Raw genomic sequence first — 18,262 nt, 5'->3', positions numbered from 1 at the left:
TAGGTACAATCCGTTAGTTTTAATTAAACGCAGGAAATAGATGTCTCTCTCTCTCTCTCTCTCTCTCTCTCTCTCTCTCTCTCTCTCTCTCTCTCTCTCTTATAAAAAGAAAAAAATTAATGTCCTCCAATTGAACATGGAGAATAGTTAAAAATCAGTTATTTGGCCACTATTGCGGAAAGAGACAAATGGACTTGTAAAAATGTTGCGCTATTCGTTTTGAGAAAAAATGAAACAAGCTTTAAAATTAATTCGAACTGATATGTTATTATTCTGTGTCGTGGATAATGTCATTTAAATAAAAATTAACGAACATCGTTGAGCAATACTTTGAATGATAACACATTTTCTATAGGAAATGTATTCATTTATTACGAACTTACTATATAGTATAAATATTGATTGCATTATCATTTTTTCACAAATCGCATTTTTTTCAAAGCTCTACTAACTAGCGCTATTTTAAGTGAACCAAATAAATTATTGTCTCATAGTAGGTAATATAAAAGTAAATGTAGATAGGGACATAATTTTAATTTTCACCTCGCGATAACATATTTAATACGCAGCTCTTTTTGTATAAAACATTAGATGCCGTCATTGTTCATATAAAGACTTTCATGTACATATGCGCGTACAATAACCGTATATATTGTTTATTCATTTTGACTACATAATTGTGTTGCAAGTGAGCCCTCAACACGGTAAACGAAGTTATCACACATGTACATTCACTCATCGATACATTTGACAAATACAGATCATAGTGAAAAGTAACGAAAGTGTTTTTATTTTCTCTAGTAAGCATTTTTTTTACTATTTTAGTCGCTTAATTAAAATTGCTAACGTGAACCATATGGAATATGAAAACATCGTATAAGTCAACGAATGATATGAAAAATCATAATTTTAACGAACGGAGTGACCATGAACGGGGGCGGAACACGTAAATTTTGATCGTAGATGGCGCGATTTACTCATGCCGGCGATGAAAGTGACGATGATAGATGACCCAAAATATCGGAGCAATCGAACTGAAATATTATTCTTAGCAGCATCCTTACACCATGTCAACTTCATATCCTATTCAGAGATTAACGCGTCATTTGTTATACTAGAGAAATTTCTTCACGCATAAATTGATTTATCATACTCATATAAAACTAAAGAAAGAAATAAACATTAATTTATTAAATCTCATCCCGTGATAAAGATTATCATATTATCAGAAAAGATTTTATTATTGTCAGAATAGCGAAAATAATAGTGTCATAATAATTGCGAGAATCATAAATTGCAACGTTTTGTACAAAATCACAACTTTGACGAAAGAAACTCAAATCGAGAGCCTCGCGCGTTGGTAGGACGGACGGCTGTGTCAGTGAAGAGACTGACAATGATGGATGACTACGCGTGATGCGTGTGAGTCAAGCCCATACGACGCCATAGCTCCGAGCTCATATGTGACCTCCGGTTCGAGCGAACCGAACTGTTGCTATCGTTGCATCTGTGCAGAACACCCTCCCGAAACACGATCCCCGATCAACGATCCTCCCCACATCGGCTAATTTCTCCAAGCTATTAACTTTTTCTCCGACCAACGAGGCCTTGTGAAGAAAAAAAAAAATAAAGACTTGGAAGACTAGAAAATTGCGTTTTGCAACCTGCACCGTTTTAGTTTTTTATGCGCCACTTCCGATTTTCGGATACATAGTATTTCGCAATGCACGGTGTGATATGACATAACAATTTGATAAACATGGAACAATCTGTCGTCGTCGTATAGAACATCTTAATAAAATTTACATTTAAACATTTTGCAATATAACTTTATCATCGATTGTGCGATGATATCGTGGTCATATCGAGGGTAGATTTCGAAGCTGCAGGGTCAAGGGTTACCAGCCCCGAATCGTGCGATGCTTGCCCTTTCAGCTCAACCGTCGCGACCATAAATCTTACGATCGTCAAGGGACGACTCATTCACGCTACTTTGCTTTCCATTCGATATCCGCTGAGCAGAAAACGCATGGATTTCTACGACTTTCACCTTGATCATTCAAAGTACACGATACTGTTCGAACTACGTAAAACGCACTTTTCATTGTATGGCGCTCGGTATGATTCGTTAATTTTCGCAATGTTGTTTTGTGGATGTTTAATCTAGTCGCAAATATTCCTCGATTAAAAGTGATTTATTAACGCATCGTGCACGTGCAAAGATTTCCAGAATTACAATTGTTTCATTTAATCGATTCGTGCTATATTCTTGAGACAAAGAACGTAAATCTCGAAGTAGAAAGCAGCAAGATACGAGTAGCCGGCACAACGATTCTTATTTTCTTTTTCTTCCGGGATGCACGAGAGAGAAATGTCGTTAACGCTTAAATGTTAATAAATGTAGATAGGGAATAGGAGGTCCTGTATATCAGACAGGTAGATGCTTACCTGAGCGCCTGGTGACTAAGTGAAGAAGGTAAGAAAGTGCTGCAACGCTGGCGGCTGCTTTTGAGGCTTGGTTTGTCATGGTTCGCATGATAGATGGAGGAAGCGGGAGCTTCGCCTCTCCAGTGTGTGTATATATATATATATATGCGTGCGTACGTGCATGCGTGCATGCGTGCGCACGCGCGCGCGCGCGCGCGTGTGTGTGTGTGTGTGTGTGTGTGTATGGTGTTGAGTTTTAACCATGGAGACACCTTACGATCATCTCGTCTGTTAACTCGTTCGCAAATAGAATCTTACACGCCTCACATAGCCTCTTATTGCCGCCAATAAAGAAACTGTGAAATTTATTTCCGATCGATTCCTCTGCTTCTAATGTTTTGCTCGCGAATGTATCAAAAGTTAATAATCTGCTTCTAATCTAACTTTCCATGCTTGAACGTAAACTGCAATTTTGGTCCATCAGAAAAGAGATTTCCATGAGTGGAAGCCTTCTCATTCGTGGCGTTACTCATTAGTTAGCGATAATTCTACGATGACTACGATACAACGAGAAGGTCACAATGTGTGAAGGTCTTTTATTGCATTACAGTTGAAGATATGCGCCGTATCTTGAAGAATAATGAAACCTGCAGCGAGGAAATTAATAAACGTAAGTAGTAAATGTTAGTAAAAGTTGCTGAGTAAGTCAAATATAACTTCTTGTACATTAGCACGACCTTATAACTGTTCTTATTATGTTTTCCATTATTACTACCGAGTAATTTTAATATTGAGTTTAATAATATATAGAACTGACATAATATTAATTAAAAATATTTTTAATTTCATGATTTTCATGTAAATAGACTTATACGCGCTTCTTAAATATTAAATAATTTTCGAAGAATTAATTATTGAAACGATGAAACGAATTGACATTAACAGAATTACGATTTTCGTTTAATTAACTAAAAATATGTAATTTGATATTTTAAATGATTTAAATACGAAAGTTATTGCATAAGTTTATTGCAGGAAAAATATTTTGAATGAAAATTGTTTAGTTAAATTAGGAAATATATATTGCAGGAAGTAATCAATATCGACATTTTGATGTTTTGATACTACGAAAGATACTACGAACATATGCGATAATTGCTGTGACGAATTGACTCACATCACGCCACAGAGAAATCAAATTATAATAATTACATCAAACCTGAACATGACATAATTCAATTAACTTTATTAATTGCGCTACATATGACGTAATGTCAAATTTAAATTTTACAATATCTGATTTTTAGTATCACAAATAACTTCCTTGAGTGAAATAACGTTCTAACATTTAGTAATAAAAATAATGTTTAGAATAATGTTAAAAATTAGATTAATCGCAATCGATGAACATACAATCTTCCCGACCGACAGACTTATGTCGGGATGAGACGACAAATCAGTCGCGAGCAAATGCCGCGTACGCGTGTAACGGAGCAGAACGGCCCTATAAAATGACTAATGATGTAAGGTGGGTGTAAAGTGAAGCGGCTATTGATTCGTAGACGCATAAATGACACGTCTATCGGCTACCGAGGCCACCAGTCATGCTGAGGTTTCAACTCTTAGCATGGTGAACCCCCAAATCTCCTCACTCAACGACCCAGTAGCTATAGAGACGATGATAAACGGTCCATAGTAGCTGTGGAAGCTGCGGTTTACAATTACCTAGTAATATCTTCTTGCTTCCAAACCGCATAAGAAGGAAGAGAGAGTGATATTAGCAATCCGTTAATTTTTAATCAACAACAGTGTTATTGCAATAAGAGATCTAACTACGAAATACCTATCGCATGTGTCACTACTATGTTAGATATTAAAAGACAAGTTAATCGAACAAATTATTAGAATAATAACGATGTCTCTATGAATTATTAATAAGCAAATATGAATAGCGAATTGCGTTGACTGTCACGTCATGATCATTAGTTCTTTCAATACATATACGAGATAATTAAATAAAATTTAATTCCGCGAAAGACCAAGAGTAAAAGAAAAAAAGAAATGAATGACGCGTAATGATAGAAAAGGTGTTTACTTCTGGTTTGACGTGGAATCCAATCAACGTCTCCATTGCGACTTGACCTTACGAGAATTGGGTCGAGGATCCACTTGGAAGATTAATGTTTAGTCTGATTAGTCTCAGGATCTCTCCGAGACCGGCACCTTCAACCATTAACCGATTCGTGATCTTTGTTCATCGCTTGCGAAGCAATTACAAAATCAAAATTCCTGTTCCTCTTCTTATATTTCCTATGCAAATTAACTATTATAGATATATTAATTATTAGTAATAATATTATTGAATCAAACGTAATATGTAATTATTTTACAAATTTCATAAGAATAAAATGTAAAAGTTTAAAAATATTAAAGAAAAATATATATATCAAAATAACTTATCAAATAATATATTTTCATATATTTTGTTAAAAATATAATATATATACAATATACTTATGATATTAGATTTTAATTAAAATTGCAGTAACAATAAAATAATTACATAATCAATATTTTAGACAAAATCTAAATAAATTTAACAAAATTTTAAAATTTATTTATAATTTATTTTAAAAATTTATTTATAAATATGTATTATTTATATTCATTTATTTAGTACGTGAAAGATTATATAAAAATTTTTCAAAAAATGCAAATAACGTATAACTCTATCGAAATAAAATTGCTTGTTACATGTTGCTTCCGTCGTTTATCAGTTACAATGCGTAGGGTTTGTTTATGTATGTTAACATGGCGTCGGCTTGTCTCCCTACCGCCCATAGGTTTGATTTATAGGCGGAGCATCTGACAGTAGACACCACCCCTAGACGGAAACAACAGCTGTTTCATGCGGTGTGCCGAGAAACTCAACTAGGTTTATGACATCTATGTGACATAAAACAAACAAATTTTTCTTCCTATAATATCGCATGTTGGATAATTCGCCATAAATTAAAAATCAATTTTCTGTATTACTATTTGTAGATATACATATATTTATCATTTGCAAATAACTCGATTTTATATACTGTTTGAAAGTAAAGAGGAAATTTACTTTATCATATTTGGATAAGATATTATAGGTAAAGATAAAATATTATAGGTAATATATTATAGGTATCAATAATTTTTTATTATATCGTATATAATATACCCAAATAACATCGCATGCCAGTTTATGTTTATGTTTATTGTGTTTAACATTTCATGCAGTTGAAAGTTCAGTTACTATATCATCTTGTGTCGATAAAGCAGACAATGTTGCATGGCGCTATCACAGCGTACAATTTGAAACCTAAACATGATATCAGCACGTATAATATATTATATGCCGCATATTATTTTCCTTGACCATCGATCTTTAAAATTGGCCATCGTTATAATATTTTTACAACATTATAATATTTTTAACAACTAGAAAAGTTTCGCACATGCTATCGTTGTGATATATAGTCGAAATTAATATAACTATGTTGAACACGAGATATGCTGTCACTGTGCTTACCAGATGCGGAATCAGCTGAACATCTGCACAGAGACAGCATTGTATGCGTGCATGCATTATATCAGCATAGTTCAAACATTTGTTATCTGGATATCTATAATTAATTCATTATCTTTTGTTTTATAAAAACAAAAAGATTAATACTAAATATCAAAGATTATTACAATTTTATTAAGTGTCTTATCTTTGCCTCCAATTTTCATCGCAAGAGATTGCAGTTTTCTATATATACATTCTACAGTAATTTAACTTTGTCAACATATTTCATCATATATTGATAAAATAATTATTATCAAATTTACTTTTGTAGATAAATCAATGCTTTACATTTATATTGTTTTCTATAATGAGTAAATTACATTTCATAACAATAATTTTTATTTAATAACAATAATATTATTAATATATATAAATTTTTATTAATTTATTATTATTAATATATAAATTATTAATATATAAATAGATATAATTAACATATCAAGTATAATATATAACCATCAATTAAATATATGAATATATTATTCTACGAAAACATAAAAAATTTTATCTGTGATATAAAAATGACATTTTAAAAACATGTGGGCGAAATTTTAAATTAAATTATGTTGTTTTATTTATTGTATAATTTATATTATTACTTCTCAAACTTATGTAGCTTGCACTTATTAAAATGACATCCACAGCCTGTCTAACTTTAATAGATATGAAAAAGCAGGAAAAGAAATGTATATTAATTATTTATTTATACCTCTTCGCATTTTGTATTTTTTAATTTTTTTACTTAATATAATTTTATTGAAGTATTTGTAAAGAATACGCTTCTTTTGTTGATGACGTTATTGACATTATTGTAATGTTTAGGTGCAAGGAGTTTGATAATTTATTTCAAAATTTGATTTCTATTTTTGTCGAAAATTCAACTTCATACATGTATGTAAAAGTTCGAGCATAAAATTTCATAAGAATGCAAAAATAATGAATGTAATTTATCATTCTAAAGTTTTTTGCTACCCACGAAAAATTGACTTGTACTTAAATATTCTTTATTTATATTTTTATATGTTTATTACATAACTCGTTTATGTTTATCTTTATTTAAAAGTTATATCAATGTAACAACAAATATTTTAACAATTTCAAATGTTTTTTATTTTTTTAATTTGTTTAGATAATTATATATCTGCAAATATGAATCACTAGCTTATAAAAGTTATAATAATTTATGAAAGCCATGATTTACTTTTACATATTATTATGAATAATACAACTTAAAATATATATATTTGAACTTATTTAAAAAAATATATATTTATACTTATATGATATATATTAATTATTATTTTTAGTTTATACAATATATACATATAAAAATTTTTATATTTAATTTAAACATATGTATGGAATAAAGTATATCATAAGAAATAAAATAACTTCTTCCTTTTCAAAATGACAATGTATTCTTCTAAAGTTTGCTATTACTTAATATAGAATTTTCGATCATTTCAAATGGGACTTCTTAATAGAAACTTCACTCGGGATTGGCAGCATCTGCGAGAAAGTGGCAGTGGATACGACCTTAGTCGAGCCACGAGAGGGGAATCAGCGATCCGGTGTTGACGCCTGAAATGCTGTCCGATCGATCTTCGTCAGACTTGATTTCGCAGCAGTACAATCATCCAACAAATAGAACTGTACGTTGCCCTATGCGGAACCACGTTCCCCAAAAACTTCACAACTGCCGTCTGTTGTCAACAGGCCTTGCCGAACTTACGCCTAAAATCCTTCCTCTATTCAGTTCAACCGGCTTCATTGCTTGTCTTCGAATCGTGTCAATTTATAACACGGTTACAAAGAATTTCTATTCGTTTATAAATCATTGGAATAAAAAAAAACTCGCACAAAAATCTTTGTAACCTTATAACTTCGCCGCGATTAAGATGTCTCATTGAAGGCAACGTGTACAGGACACGCAGCATGATTGATTCTTCTGCGTGTTATCGTATTTACCGACGACGATGTCGTTTTAATTAAAACGTTACTGCCCTTAGTACTGCCGGAAACTGGGCTAATGTGTCAACTGGAAGTGACATTCCACATTGTTTCGTGATTACACGTCCGTTTAATGATAGTAAATTGATGCTCGAATTTTTCAATTATCATTTTTATCCATTGTTACGAATTCATTCTGTTATAAATTAATCATTTCTTATGACTTTATCGTTCCTTTTTTAAAATCTATAATTCTAATTGAAACATATAATTTCCTAAAATTTAAATTTAATTCAAATATTTGAATATATATTTAAAATTACCTTTTCATCTGTAAGTATAATTTTATATCATGAAACTTTTTAACATTATCATTGAAACTTGATAAATTATAAAATCTTTATAAAATCTTTTGGTATTATTTTTTTTAATAATTCTACTTTCTATTATTTTAAATTGTTATTTTAATAATTTAAATTTTTTTTAAATTATACATAAAAATTTTGAAAAATTTATACTTATGAATAAAATAATAATGTAATAAAATAACAATGTTATTAGGTATTATGATGGATATTGATCAACAAATCTTTAAAAATTTAAGAATGAAATTTGATGAGATAGAGCGAATATTTCATCCTAAAGTAACGGACATGCGAATACGCGAACTGGCAAAACCGAATAGAGGCAATAGCAACGAGAAGAATGTCATAGCTAGTTGTTTCTGGGCAAAGAGGGAGGCTGACATTTTCATGATGGATGGTCGCCGCCCGTTAAAGCTGCAGTTGCTGTTGCCGCTACCACCGTCGGTGCGATCGCTGCAGCTATTGCTCGCTGCTGGAAATGCGGAACTGACTCCGATTTTAAGAAATCCATCGGAACTTATTCTGTTCCATCGATTGTTTCTTAACGTAGTAAGATAATAAAAAGCTTCGTACTATCTAACCATGTATCAATTATTGCATTAGAAGATTCTACTAGACAACAAAATGAAAAAAAAAGAGTATTAATATTTGAATCTTTAGAATTCACGAAAGGAGCATTATTAATACATAATCAACAATTCTATTAAAAATATTCACTCAAGATATTCTGAGATATAGACTATGCTAATGTTTTATTTATAATTTATATTGCTATTTTTTAACTTTTCAAATACATTATATATAAATAATAGGCTTTTAAAATAGCCAGAAATGCTTATACTTAAATATTTTATAAAATTTATTGCTACGAAAAAGTGATTGTCATCGTTGAAAACAAAAATAGCAAAAGAAAATGATTTCGAAAAGAAAACGAATAGCATCGGAAAAGTGAGACAAGAGCTCAAACAAGTGGATAAAATACGCATCTAGTACTACGCACAGAAGCATATACGTGCAAGCTTTAGCTATACAGGGCATTCTGTGCTGCGCGCCGGTGGGAGCGTGCTAATGGCTACTGACATGCAGTTTTGATGGATCGAGCACCACTCTTTCTCCTTTCCCATCCCACAACGGCGGAATATGCGACTCTCGATACTTTCCCGTCTGAGAGAAACAAACGCGAGCGCGAAGAAACGCTGAATTAGAAGGTCACGACTATGAAAAAGAAAACATGCACAAATCTAGAAATAAAAAATTGTGAAAGAAAAGTATAATTTAAAAAAAAAAACGTTTAAATAACTACGTTTCCAAGTAACTTTGGCATAATTATTTGTGTAATAATTTATATAATCTGATATAATTATTTAATATTATTATGTTAAAAATATGGCTGATGTAGATTAAATAAACGCAAATCTACAGGTGAAACACTTCTTCTATTCTGTAAATTTCATTCACAATTTACAAAAGTTGCAAAAACAAAATTTTCTCTGTTATTTAATATATTTCGTATCTTTCTCCAATCAAATTTATTTCTTACTGTACATAAATTGTGAACATTTACGGTACTTTTCTATAAAATCAAGAACAAGAGATAACTTTTCTATAAAATTACGAAAGAGAACTGTGTATTGGGAAAGAAATATAAATTATCACTTCTAAAAAATATATAAAGCAATTAACTTGATAGACTAGGAGATAGTATTAGTGTTATCTCAACAGAATCACACATAGCATGATCCCAACTTATATTATAGCTATAGCAGAGCAGCATCGGAGAGCGGACCACGTATTCGCGTTGTCCACATTGACGTATCTGTCCCTAAGGATACAGTTCTGATTCTGAGGCCTAAAGGACCAGACACCTCCGTAGAACTCGAAATTCTCATTGACAATCTATTCACCTTCGCTAACTCGATATACATAACACAACGCGAAACATCCATGTGTGCCAACTTTTAGAGATATCTTTTCATAGGAGTTAAACGGAATTATGTATATAATATATGTATAATATATGGAATTAATACACATGCATTCTTCAACTTCTAAATAAATTATTTCAATTCCATTTACCATGGATAGTATAAAAACCATTCATGTATTAATCAATTGTTATAAGTTGTAATTATTCTTTTTATTATTAAGGAATCGAATGTAAATATATGTGAAAATAAAAATGGAGCTTCTTATTTATCACAAAATATGATTCTAATCTAAATTTGTTTATACATGTTTGTATAACTGCAAATTTCTAGACATATTGGAGACCCACAATTCAAAAATCAGCCTTCAACCTCGAGGAACGATGAGTCGGTTACATGTTTTGGGGGATTAAACGCGTGACTACGAATACGAATCCTCAGGGACACGACGAGAGGTCTCACAAAGTGTAGGATCGTGTACGTACCTTCCGTCGAGTCTCCCCTGGGATTTTCCTTGTACCTGGGCCATCGCGATCAGAACCCGAAGGACCACCGGATATGGCTAACCGTGTTTGAAAATATAACATAAGCATATGGGTTGAGACCGCGCATAATCAGAATTTTCAACGGTCTTAAAATATTTGGTTATCGAAAAATATTGTCATTTATAAAAACGAAGAAAAATTCGAAAATATAAAAAATTATTTTGTAGCCATAGTATCTCAAGTAAGAAATCAGATTCGAGCTGAAGAGTTATACGAAACGTGAAATCCTTTGAATTCGCCGCATTGAAGCGTGTCACGATTACATCAGAAATCTGTCGATTATTACAAACTGACAGCTTCAAATCTGGATCGCTATCTTCGAAGAAAAGATGCGTTCTTTCCCCTGCATCTCCGGGAAGAATTAATTAACAGTGTTGATAATAATCTTGAAATGGGACCGAAATCAAATCGTTGAATATAGAATGGTTGCTGTCTTAACATAGAACGGCAACTGTCTTCTCGATTCATTGTCTTTCTTTTCTTGGTTACTATTTACTTTAATTGCTGCTTTTGTCATAGAATTATTACAATAAAATAATACGAATATTAATAAGGAAAAATAAACATATAATCATTGCAGATAACCGTATCTACGTAGACTATATGCTATCTGTCGTATAAAGTCTTATCGAGCAATGCACTCATTACTTATAAAAAAATCAATCAATGTTGCCCCTGACATTGAAGACAAAAATCAAATTGATTTTTTTAATCGAATTAATAAAGTCGAATTAAAAAATATCGATTGATCATTTTTCATTCGAAGCAGAAAAAGTATGTATAAAGATTAACAAATAGTTATACAGATATAAATTTTGAATTTTTTTCATTAATGTTTATATTCCCATAATGTTTATATTTTCAACAATCATTATTGGTATGTCATTATTAATTATTGAACAAAAAATAAGAAGACTATCTCGATATAATGACCAATCTAATGCAGTAAGTTAAATGACTTAAGTGCAGGTATCTGTTCTTATCTCTTGGTCCAGTTGCAGCCAAATCGAATTCTGTATCGGCCATTCCCGGAGCTGACAGCTATCGCTAGTTAGGGAGAAAGAGATCCGAGGAAAGAGACGAAGGGACTGAATGACACGATCACCGAAAATGACAGGTACACGGCCTCGGAGGAACTGTGGACGAGAACTCGATATCGCGACCGCATCTGATACAAGTCCTGAAACGGTCAGCCTCGTCATCTCCGTCGCTCTTTCTGTAGTCTCCGTGTCTGCCTGCCAATATACCTACCTGTCAACACACGCTGCATTCAATTAATTCGGGGCCCACGCCGTGCCTGCGTAATGACGCGGAAATCAAGCCTATCCTGCTACCCTCTCTTTCCATGTGCTCTCTGTGTCGAATCTTCTTCCTTCATCTCTTTATTGTCCTCTATCTAATTCTTATTTTCGATTACCAATATATTGGACTATTTAAACTATTGCGACTTATATTAATAGAGAAATAAACCAAATGTTATTTATTTACGGTAATACTTTTATAACTATAAATAAAACCTATGAAAAATTGTTTTCATGTCAAATAACAGATTAATAAATAAAAAATAATAGCAAACATTTTTTAAACATTTTACAGAAACAAAACTACAAAAATATACAAAAAAAGTTTATTTTCTTTATATTCTTATAATAAAATGTATTGCTCCTAAAAACATAAACTTGTATATATTATATTATATAATTTGTAGTTTGTTATGTTATTATTTCACATATTGTTCAATTACTATTTTGAAAAAAAAATGTTTAAAGAATCTTCAATATTTATTTAAATAAATAAATCGTTTTTATTTTATATTGTAAAATCCAATAATTTTTTATTTATTCTATATCAAAACACATAAAGAATGCGGAAAAATTCAGAGATTAAAGATTTCTCGAATTCTGATTATCTTATCTCGAGTAAATAATTCAAGTCTCGCCCGGCGTTATCAACGATGAGGCTAAAGAAGCTTAACTAACCAACTATTAGAGAAATAAAATTATTTCTCTAGTATATATTCGTTATGACATATCTGATTTATTATTATTATATTCTAGCTTAGCTTAAAAGATGTAGCATATAAAATATTAGTACATAAAAAGATTTAGCATAAAAGATATTAATACAAGATATTAATACAAATATAAAAAATAAGTTTTCTAACAATACAATCTATATTCTAACAAAATAATAAAAGAAGCAGCAATATTAAACATTATTACTGTTTTATAAATATACAATATAACTTTTATAAATTTTAAATTATACAATATAACTTTATTATAGTATGAGGTAATTAAACAACTTATTATAATATATATTCATCTCTCTCTTTATAACTTTATAAAAAATTTTCCATTAAAACAACTTATTCTATATTCTGAATTATAATGTAAGTATTAAAATAAAAAGTAAAAAAAAATTATTCATTTGTTCAGATAAATTTTTACATAAATACATTAAATTGATATTTATATGCATAACCAAAGCTTGTTTACGGACGAAACAGAAATACACGATCGTACCAGCCACCCCTTGGTTCGACGCGTCCATTCATTAGCACTTCATATCCCGTAGCGACGTGCTGGTAACGAGCCTGTCATAATTACCGAGCTAACTTTATTACCGCGAATGCACGTTCTCCTTCATGCGGCTATGATATTCGTGCGTCATAGGGCAGATCCAAGCCGTACCTTCTCGCTGTAGAAGGGCACGGAACATAATCCCTCAAACATCAAGTCTGCACGACACACGTTCATCGATTTAGTGTCATTAAATATGAAGGCAAATGTAACAGAAATTCATGAAATATACAATGGACATATAATAATAATGTTTTGCAGATATTTTAAATTATTATGTAACAATATTAAGCAATATAAATTCATTAACTCGCTAATTATTTGCGATCCTAACATTATTTATAAATTAAATATTTATATATAATAACTGATTATAATACTAAATTATTACAATATTATTATCATTGTGACATTTATGACATTTTTGTGCATGTAGTTGTGTATAAATATAATTATTTTATAATCATTTACAACTTCCGATAGATCAAGTTAAACAAGAGGTGCAAAAAACTAATAATAGCTTTGATAAGAAGCTTGTTCTAACGCTCAATATTTGCTTTACTACGTGGACACAGAAGTTACATACTCATCGCGATCACTCGAGTGAATAATTCTCTCGTGCATTCTTTCTAACGTCTCATTCTTTCTAACACCAGCGCCTAATTACATTTATTCAATATTTACTACGATACGATCAACAGACTAATAGAACAGACTAACTGTGAGTCAGGTTGAATGAAATGGCATATCGAGCACTGCAAAGTCATCCTGCGTGTCTGCTGAATAGTTCCCCAATATAACTGCTGACGTTTTCTTATCTATTGTCGTGAAATTTTCCATATTTATGTGTTCTGATAATGATACAAGTATAGTTTTCCAAATTTTCAATAGTACACATAAAATATTTTTCTTTTTTACTCTTTCTACATAAACATAGCATTAAAATATTTTAAACAAAAATATTATGTAAAAATTTATATAAAAATGTATATTATTATTTATTTGAAATTTTTTAATGCATTTTTTTTGTTATTTTTTTAAATTGTGGGTCCACATTCAAAGAAGGTTTTTCTTCGATAAATGTGCACTTTTATTTCGGAAATTCTATATATATAACATGAATTATACGTTAAATATGTGCTAATATCACTACAAGAGCGTTCTAAATACAGGTCATTGACTTTATTTAACTATGAGAATACAAATATTTCTTTTAGTTTGTATATTGATTTAAAAAATACTAAAGTAACTGAAATAAAAAAACAAGTCTACAATTATTTGCAATATTTTTAATATTATCTGTAAATGTATTTGATATTACATTCACATTTATGCTTAACTCGACAAAGCTGCGCGTAGTTAGAGCAGCAATCGAGTAACTCTCATATGGAATGATTGATGATTCCATTGTGCAGGGTTTCCCATGTCCCTGGTACGATTTCGTGCGAGCAGCATACAAAAAGCCAGGCGCCATTTCGAAAATGAGCAGAATTATGGAAAATTCTGACCGGAAGATTGATTGGATAATAGATTCTGAAGGAAAGTTGTATGTATCAAGCTCCAATTCTAAATCCGAATCGTTTCGTTTAAAGGTTCGAATATTTCTTAAAACTTATGTAACAAATGTAGATTCTTATTTTCGACATGATCGAATATTTTATTAATAAGAGGAAAGAGAAAAAAGTTAAAGAGAGACAGTTATTCGATATCTCATTAACAGCGATATAAGAAAAATAGCGATTAAGAACTTCATCATACAGCTAAATAAATCTCATAAAATATACTTAATAAATCATAAAATTATAGTTTCTTCTTCAAGTTTCACAACATTTTTATAAATAAAATACTCGATATTAAATAAACATTATATAAAGAAAAACGTACATTGTTAAATTTATAGGGGCAAATTTAACTTAACGTGAATCGCTCCTATTCAATCTTATCGTTATTTTATATTAAAATAATAGTTATATTTGACACTATATAGTGTCAACTTGATAATATGATGTCACGATATAGTATTAAATTTAATTATCGTTTTGATAAAAAATAACGATATATTTAGTAGAGCACAGTGGCGACTAATATTAGATTAAACTTGACTCTATAGATTTAACAGTGTAGAAGTTATTCTTTCCCTCAAGGGAAGATATACGAAATTTCGGTTCTATATCTTTTTTTGATACGTATCTTTTTTCTTCTTTTATTTCACGCGGTTTCAAAACTCCCATTTTCCTTGCAGAAAGTGACATCGTTTCAGTGGAATGTAGTGCATCATTTTATAAAGACGAAATCCTTCTGAAAATCCCACGCGATTCTCTCAATAGACAGCTGTCTGTTCGTCAGTAGACACCCGCTGAATTGTTGTGACTGGTTCTTTGATAGACATAACACCCAACATCCGAAAACGTACTGTTTAAGACGTGACATCTGGGTGCGCTGGACAATTAATGTTAGGCGCTCTTCAAATATCATCTCAAACAGTTGACACGTTGACAGAAGTCAAAGTTTACTATATATCTCAAATATTCGTCTATAAGCAAACAGAAAGAAAGATATCTTTCAAAGTTGTTTTTAGCACTTCTGTTAAACATTATTGAAGAAATGCTTTTGAATTAACTTTCTAATCTATCTTATCACAAAACATTGTTGAATGAAATACTTAATATTTTCCGCTTTATGATTTAAAGTTATTTTGTCATTTTAATTAATTTGCTATTAATCTTGAATAAAACACGTTATAATTTCCAACACGGAGAGAATTTTCTTTTAAAATTTATCCTGAAAATATAGTAGTTGTGATACAACACAATATTCTAAAGATTTTTACCATGCACTTCAGTAAAATTAATCGAACTTATTTTATATTTTATTGTAGTTTGATTAATGAATGAAGAGAAAAACACGGAGAGAAATTTACATTAAAATTCTTCGAAATACAATGTCGTCCCACGACTATCATATTTTCAGAGTAAATTCTGAAAGAAAATTTTCTCCGATAATATAGTATAATTGTTGATGAGAAAATTAATATATGTTATATGTAAACAATATCCTGCTAGAGTAGAGGAGTTTTAACAGAAAAAAAGAAACACTTTAGAAAGCGACGGATTATTGTGGCTTGCAGATAAAAGTCAGGACTGCAACAAAACGACTATAACTCAGCATGACAATGCAGGTGCCTCATCCCACGTCAAATCTCAGCATGATGCCACACGAGACGACGGGTACTGGACCGATTGAGTAGACTATAATTGTTTAATGGGATTAGAACCCCAAGCAAAAGTTTACGCGTCGACTGGAAAGAAAGGTGCTGATATTTATCCAATATTAGATCAGCTAAACTCAAATTTACTAGTTTAATCCTCGCAAATTTCGACAAACACATCTTCCAAATATTTACCTGAGAAATTACACTTTGTCGATGAAAAATCGTGCAGTATAATTGTTTTTGTATTAAAATTCAGTTCTCTGCCATATTTCTCAATAACAATACAAACTTTCATAGACAAGATACTAATTATTATTAACTTTACGTTAAATTAAGATTCGCTACTTAAATGTTTTGATAAGTTCATTATCAAAAAGTTTCGACACGAGAAAGTCATGTAATTGTGTGTAAAAAATATTAAACAAAAATTATTATTTATTGATTTTTAGGTACATTTCAATTTTTTAACTTTAATTTAATATTTTACTATCAAAATGTGAATTACTGATATATAGTAATAGTATTATAAAATAATATACACATACACACACATACATATAAAACGTATTTCTTATAGAAATCTTATAGAAACTTTAAACTTGTTTTAAACATAAATCGTTTATTGATGTTAACGATACTGAAGTATTATATGTATACCAATAATATTAATTTTAACTGTACAAAAATGAGATATTTAAACTCAAAGATTAAAATGTACGAAAAATCTGAATTACACATATTGCGATAAAGATAAGATATGTAACTGCGCGTCCAAGTGAAAAAGATTAGCCGACAGCAAGAATCAGAACTATCAAACGTCACTGCGGTTCGATCAAGATGAAGATTCCCTGGTCTGATGTACAGAACAGGACGGATGTCGCGGGTGGCCGCAGGTGGCGCCCTCAATATAAGCTCTTCTGACTGAACTGCTGATACGGGACCATGCTTCTAAAACTCTCACGGTGGAATGTGTCATCCTGTCACTGTGCTCTCGTATGGGGTAAGAGATATCCCATGAACCGTCACGCGTCCTTCGGACGAACGAGCTCTTGTCACTTTTCTCGGATCCCCTTATTGCCAAAAATGTTCACGACTCATCTGTTAAATAATAATTAGAAATGATGTTTCTTCTATAGTTAAATTAATTAATATAATATCATAATTATTAGTAACTACAGTAGTCTCTTGATGATATATTAAATTTTATTGTATAATATTCGATTTCTTTTTATTCCGTTACATGCATTAATATACGATCCTTTAGAATCATATTTATTCTTAACTATCGTTATTAAGAAGCTTATTTATAACACTAATTAAATTTTAAGTATTAATAATACGTAAAATAAATACAACATATAAAATATAATCGAAATAAGTATATAAAATAAAGCGTACTATTTAATTGGATCGTATCATCACATATATACAATCATATTTTCTTCTCTAAACATAATTTCTTATAAAAATTAAGAACAAAATTTAAATTAATAAGTTTAATACTAATTTTGATAAAGAGATATCATCTGTTAAAATTGCATTAGAAGAAAATGCTTTGTATATTTTTAACTTTCAGTTTAAGAGAGAGAGAGAGAGGGGGGGGGGGAGTTTTCAGACTTTATTGAAATAAGAAACTACAATCTATTTTGTGTT

This window comes from Atta colombica, unplaced genomic scaffold (genome assembly GCF_001594045.1).
Source record: "Atta colombica isolate Treedump-2 unplaced genomic scaffold, Acol1.0 scaffold331, whole genome shotgun sequence".
Classification (NCBI taxonomy): Eukaryota; Metazoa; Arthropoda; class Insecta; order Hymenoptera; family Formicidae; genus Atta; species Atta colombica.
The sequence above is the reverse complement of the archived record's forward strand: the minus strand, read 5'-3'. Positions refer to the sequence as shown.